The following is a 7,053-nucleotide window of genomic DNA, read 5'->3' on the forward strand; positions in this document are numbered from 1 at the left end:
GGATGTGGGGGTTACCAAGATGCTTTTGAAGGTGGTAGAAGTGGAGGAAGTAAGATGCAGTGGGACTGAAGTAGAGCTTGCCTTCCTGATCAGTTTCTGACTTCTAGCGACCTTGTGCACAACATAATGAAGCACAGTCTGGTCCTGCACCACCCTCACAATCATTGCTGTGTTTGAGGTCATTGTTGGAGACACTGTGTTAACATATCTTGTGGAAGATTCTCTTTTTCGCTCACAGTCTATGTGGTTATTCCTTATCCAGGGACTGGTCCCTCCTGACAGCATGTTCAAAATACACGAAATGAAAGTCTTACTATCCTTGCTTCCAAGGAGCATTCTGGCTGTATTTCTTCCAAGACAGATTTGTTTATTCTTCTCACAATCCACATTACATTCAGCCTTCTTTGCCAGCATCATAATTCCAGTACATCAATTCTTCTATCTTCCAAATAAATTATGGATAACATTTCAAAAAATGGGAATCACAGAACACTTAACTGTGCTCATATAACCACATTTATTTTAAATTATTCATTGTCCAGATTTCACATGCATATGAGATAATTGAACCTACCGTGATGGGCCAGCAGCACATGGGTCCTCAAACTGACATCTTTACTTTTCTGACACAGTAGAGAGGTTTTTTTGCAGCAGGTCTGTCCAGCGCAATACATCACATGACTTCTTGACTGATGCTTCCATGAGCTTTGATTGTGAATCCAAGTAAAAGGAAATTTTTCACAACTTCAATTGAACTCCATTTATCATAATGTCCCTTACTGCTTCAATTGGGAGGATTTTGCTTTTTAATGTTAAATTGTTATCCATACTGAAGGCTGTAGTCTTTGAGCTTCATCTTTAAGTACTTCAAGTCCTCTTCCAATACAAAAAGAGGGAATAAGAAATGTAGTTATAGAATTTCTAAATGGAGAACAAGTCAAGGAGATGTCAAAATAAAATGAATGGTTTTAGAAAAATCAATAAATAGATCAAGTGGGTGAAGAAGGAAAAGGCAATGCACAAAAAGGGATTGATTAAACATTATAATTAATTGCCAGTTATTTATAATTAACAATTGTAACCAGTGCTATAAAACAAAATGTGTATGAATGACTGCATGAAAAATCAATATAATTTGTAAGCCTTCACACAAATAAGAAACAATAATAATAATATTGCATTTTTTACATCCAATCAATTTGAAGAAGCAATGATATTAAAGGAAGAACTCTAACCTACACTGAAGGTATTAGCAGAAATCAAGGCTCTAGGAATTGACAGAATACCAATTGAGATATCATTATTCAGGTTACATATTCTATTACTCCATTTATATGACATATCAAAAATAAAGAAATTAAGGGAGACAGAAAGGAGATGGTTGGTTGCCAGGGTCTGGGCAGGAGAGGGAAGAATGGGGAATGACTGTTTAATGAGTATGGATTTCCTTTTGGGTGATGAAAATTTTATCAAACTAGATAAATATGAAGTTTACACAACATTGTGGATGTAATGCCACTGAATAATATGCTGTATAAAATAGTCTATATCCATTTACCTCAATAAAGAAAATCTCGTTTAAAAAAATAATGTTGCTTCCAGCTACAGCTAAAGACTGGGTGGGGTGGTGGCTTAGTGTAACCCGATTTAGCACACTAGTGGGCTTTAGGCCCCAGGAGTATAGATGCCTGCACATAGCAGAGCCTGATGATCCTGCCACCCTCTTCCCTGAGATCTCATCATTCTGCTCTGTACTAGCCAACTTCCATCTTCTTTCTTATCCCATTACTACAAAGTCTTTCAAAAACTACATAAGTGGGGAGGGGGGTGTGCAGGGAGAAGGGTGCAACAATGGATGAATGGAATTCCAAAATCTCATCTCAATTTCATTGAAATGAAAAATAAACTAAATCATTAAAAAACAACAAACAAACAAACAAAAAACTACAAAAGTTCTCTCTCCTCAAGGATGACCAGCAGGAGTAGGTATATAAATACCCCACCTCCCTCCAAACTATAGTTTGATAATAATCGTAAGACATTTCGCAAAGTCTCCCAGGGAATTTCCCTCCAGTCACAAACTAACAACAGCTGGTTTGAGAACACATCCTTGACTAAAGGCCTTCCCTTTCTCCACCTCTTTACTTAAGCTTTCAGTACTCTCCAAAGAACCACTGTTGTTAGTTACTGTCAAGTCAATTTCAATTCACGGAGGACTGTGACTGTGTGGGCAGAGTACAGCTACTTCATAAGATCTTCAAGGCTGTGACCTTTCAGAAGCCAATCATCAAGTCTGCCAGTGAGTTTGAATTGTTAACCTTTTGCCTAGTAGTAGAGTACTTGTTTGCATCACACAGAAAAAAATAAATAACTATGGCCACTTAAATCCATAGCTCTGGGTCTGCTTCTGAGCATGTTACCATGTCTCAGGCCCTGTTGTAAAGGTTGTTGTTGTTAGGTGCCGTCGAGTCATAGACAATTCTTAGCTACCCCATGAATGAAAGGCCTGAGCACCGTTCATAGAGTTTCCAGAAGCAAGCCATTTTGGACGTGGATGCCACTCCTGTTTCCAAACTTGTTTTAATTGGGAAGCTCCACCAAACACTGTTCACCACGGGTAACCATTATCACATTTGGCACATCAGTGTCATGGTGTTTAGCATCACAGCAACCACTGTTGTAAAGGAGGCAGTCATAAGTAGTTAATGAACATAAGAGCCACCTCTGAGTGGCTGCTACCCCAAATTGTATGTAAGCCAGGAGGCCAAGGACCTAGGCCCATGGCAGAATGTTCCCTGTTTGGCTATAAAGCGTAAAACTCGAGGCGGCCATGCCAACCTGTCAGCTGGGGGCTGAGTGGCTACCAGGAAAAACATCTACTTGAGCATGTGACCTTAGGCAGTCCTTGGCCTACTCCCTGACAGGCATGACCCAGATCAAAGACCTCTGGCCAGTCCCCAGGAAACTCAGTGCTTTTGGCAAGTACACTAACTTTCTCAGAGGAAATGGGTCCAGGACTTTTTTGGCTCCAATTAGGTTCCAAGAAAACTTAATGAGGGACCTTCCAGGCTGCTTGGCCACAAATCCCTCCTCTCCCCAACAGCTTTTTTTCTTTGCATAACTGGAGTATTATGCTCTCATTTGCACCCATTCTTTGGTTGCAACAGAGGAATTGACTGTCTCAGTAGGTCTCTGGGTTTGTGCTCAAATATTGAAGAAAGCACGGTGGAACCAGGCCCACTCTGAGGCCTGGGCTCACCGTGAGTCAGAAGTGCCTCAATGACAAGAAGTCCTGGTTTGGAGGGAGAACTGATGCCTTTGAGCTGTGGTGCTGGAGAAGAGTACTGAGAATACCATGGACTGCTAGGAAAACAAATAGATTTGTGCTGGAGAGGGTTAAACCGGGTGGCTCCTTGGAGGCAAGGATTCTGAGGCTCCGTCTAACTTACTTCGGACATGTAGTGAGGATCTCTCCGGTCCTTGGAGAGAGACATCATGCTTGGGAGGGTAGAGGGACGGCGCAGGAGAGGAAGGCCCTCTATGAGGTGGATTGATTCAGTGACTGGGATAATTGGGATGGGAGTATCAGAGACAGTGCGATTGGCGCAGGACAGAGCGGAGTTTAGGGCTGTTGTACATAGGGTCGCTATGAGTCGCAGGCGACTCGACGGCACATAACAACAACAACAACAATTTCAGTAGCAGAGACACACGCAGCAAAATCAAGGAGGGAAGGCATGTGGCCTTCAGTTGCCCTTCAAACCTGGAAAAAACTTACCCTCGTGATGCAACTTTGAGCCAAACAATTGTTATGTTGTTGTTAAGTACCATCAAGTTGAAACCTCCCAGAGCTGACCCTCCAGTGGGTTTTCAGAGGCAGTAAATCGCACAGGAGGAGATTGTCCATCCTTCTCCCACAGAGCAGCCAGTGAATTCAAAACTGCCTTTGAGATTGCAGCACAGCTTCTTAGCACTAAACCACCAGCACTCCCTAGCCAAACAGTAGACAGGTCCACGAGGGAAACTAATATCGGGAAGGTGCTCACTCCTCAGAACAGCCAACCACTTAAGGTCAAGAGAGCAGCATCTACCCTAGAATAAAGCCAAGAAGACAGGACAGAATAGGATAGAAGGATTCATAGAAATGAAAATTACAGAGTAAGAGGAAGTGTTAGTACATTGTGAATATTGTGACTAATGTTATAAAATGTGTATGAATGTTTGAGTGGAAAACCAATTTCTTTTATAGACTTTTTTCCCCCTACTGGTTTATTTACAAAATGCCAATACAAATTCGAACAAATTCTTTCCATTTCCCTCACCCCCCCCCATCAAATTGTACAACCCATGATTAATCCCCCATCCCCTACACATCCTCGTCCCTCTCCTCACCAGCCTCTCCCACCTCTCTTGGATCCTTATACTTATTGTACAATAACGGTTTTATATAATATTTATCCTTGTGGGACTGAGTTCGTTCACTCAGCATAATACTATCCAGTCCCTCCCAAGTTAGGTAATAATTTACAAAATCATTGTTCCTGTGTGCTGCATAGTATTCCATTGTGTGAATGTACCATAATTTCTCAATCCATTTGTTTGTGACTGGACACTGGGCTATTTCCATGTTCTTGTGATGGTGAATAATGCTATGACCACTGGTGTACAAATCTCAATTTGTGGCTCAGTTCTCATATTCTCAGGGTATATTTCAAGTAGTGGAATAGCTTCATAGACTTTCACTCAAATAATAATTAAAAAAAAAAAGAATTAGATAGAATTCTATTCAAATCCCAACATTGTCTCTCACTAGATAGATGATGTAGACAATTAATTTAGCCTCTTGGAAACTCTACAAACAGGTATCATAATTGCATTTTCTTTTAGGATTGTTGCAAGAATTAAATTAGTAATACTTGTAAAAAGTTTAGCATTTTATCTGAATCAATAAATGGTATCATTATTATTATTATGCCTGCCACAAGCTTGCTTATAATAACAAATTGGAAATAATCTATATGCTAATCAATCTGGAATTGGTCAAAAGGGTTATGTTCACATATAATATGGGATTCTTCCTTTCTGCGAAGATGGTTTCAAAAGTGAAGAAGGAAGCCCTTACCCCTCCCAAAGAAAAGACATTAAGGGCCAAGAGGCAGACTGAAGGGCATCCACAACAACACACACAAAAAGAATACTAGGATTTCACCCACCTTACAGCAGCCTAAGACACTGAGACTCTGAAGGTAGCACAGATAATCCTGGAAGAGCACCCCCAAGAGAAACAAGCTTGACCTCTATGCCATCATCAAATTTCCTCTCACCACTGAGTCAGCCATAAAGAAGATAGAAGATAACAACACACTTGTGTTCATTGTGGATGTCAAGGCCAATAAGCACCAAATCAAACAAACTCTGAAGAAGCTCTATGACATTGATGTGGCCATGGGCAACACCTTGATTGGGCCTGAGGGAGAGAGAGCAGCCTATATTCAACTTGCTCCTGACTATGATGCATTGTATTTTGTCAACAAAATTGGGATCTTCTAAACTGAGTTTAGCTGGTTAATTCTAAATATAAATTTTTCTTACCATAAAAAAAAAAAAAGGATTCTGTGCAGTCATTAAAAATCATGATGCAAAGCTGTACTTACTGACCTGGGAACCTGTTTATGTATTCTTATTTAGGAGGAAAAATCAAGTTAAATATCAGCATATAAACAATGACCTAATTTGATGGGTCAAATACCACTAGTAGCTTAGTGGTAAGGAATTGTCCAAAGGTGGGTGGTTTGAATCCACCAGCTACTCCACAGGAGAAAGACAAGCAATCTTCTGGGAAATTTACAGCCTCTGAAAATCTTCTGGAGGGTTAGCTATGAGTCAGTTTCAGCTTGGCCACACATAACAACAACAATTCTACATGGAGAGAATTATGATGGTGTGTCCACAGGGATTTGCTCTGTTAACCCAAAGGTGGTACCTCTCTGTTGGTTCAAATCTATGAGCAACTTTGTGGCAGAAGATGGACAATCTCCTGTGCAATTTCCAGCCTCTGAAAGTCCACTGGAGGGTCAGCTATGAATCAGTTCCCCTCAAGTGCAATGAGTTCATCTTTAGAGTTAATGTCATGTATAAACATAAGTTTGTACTTACATGTGAATATCTATATCTATATTTATGTCTAGCTATGTATGTTGTTGTTGTTATTGTTGTTGTTGTGTACCATCAAGTCAGAACCAAGCCACAGCCAACTCTCCAGTGGATTTTCAGAGGCAGTAATCACACAGGAGGAGATTTCCCATCCTTCTCCCACAGAGCAGCTAGCTGAATCGAACCATGTGCTTTTAGGATTGCAGCACAGAATTTCACCACTAGTCCACCACAGATAATTAGATAGATAGATAGATAGATAGATAGATAGATAGATAGATAGAGAGAGAGATACTCACTTCCACATTAACCGGACTCAAAAGAGACCACAGGAGAAAAAGAGGTCAACAGGTTTGCTTATAGTGAGAACTAGCATGGTCACTGTGCTTGCTTATGGTAAGGATTATCATAGCGGGAAGTCAGATTTCTGTCTACTTGGCCAAGGGACCGGAAGAGATCCATATTTGTTCCCATTATTCCAAACAGTGATCCAGCAGACTATGGAAATTATTAAGCAATATTGTTAATATCACATACAAACAAAATCTTGCTGAAGACTATTCAGAAGAGGCTAGAACAGTACATTGGCAGAGAATAGCCAGAAACTCAAGCTGTATTTAGAAGAGGCCAGGCACCAGGGATATCATTGCTGATGTTAGATGGATCTTGGCTGAAAGCAGAGAATACCAGAAATTTGTCTACTTGTATTTTATTGACTATTTGATTGTGTGGGTCACAACAAATTATGGTTAACATTGAGAAGAATGGGAATCCTAAGACACTTAATTGTACTCATGTGAAACCCATATCTAAACCAATAAGCTGTTGTCTGAATACAGCAAGGGAGGCTCCATTGTTTAAAATCAAGAAAGGTGAGTATCAAAGCTATATCCTTTCTCC

This window comes from Elephantulus edwardii, unplaced genomic scaffold, assembly GCF_000299155.1.
Source record: "Elephantulus edwardii isolate Elephantulus edwardi_28Jun2011 unplaced genomic scaffold, EleEdw1.0 scaffold00152, whole genome shotgun sequence".
In the NCBI taxonomy this organism is placed as follows: Eukaryota; Metazoa; Chordata; class Mammalia; order Macroscelidea; family Macroscelididae; genus Elephantulus; species Elephantulus edwardii.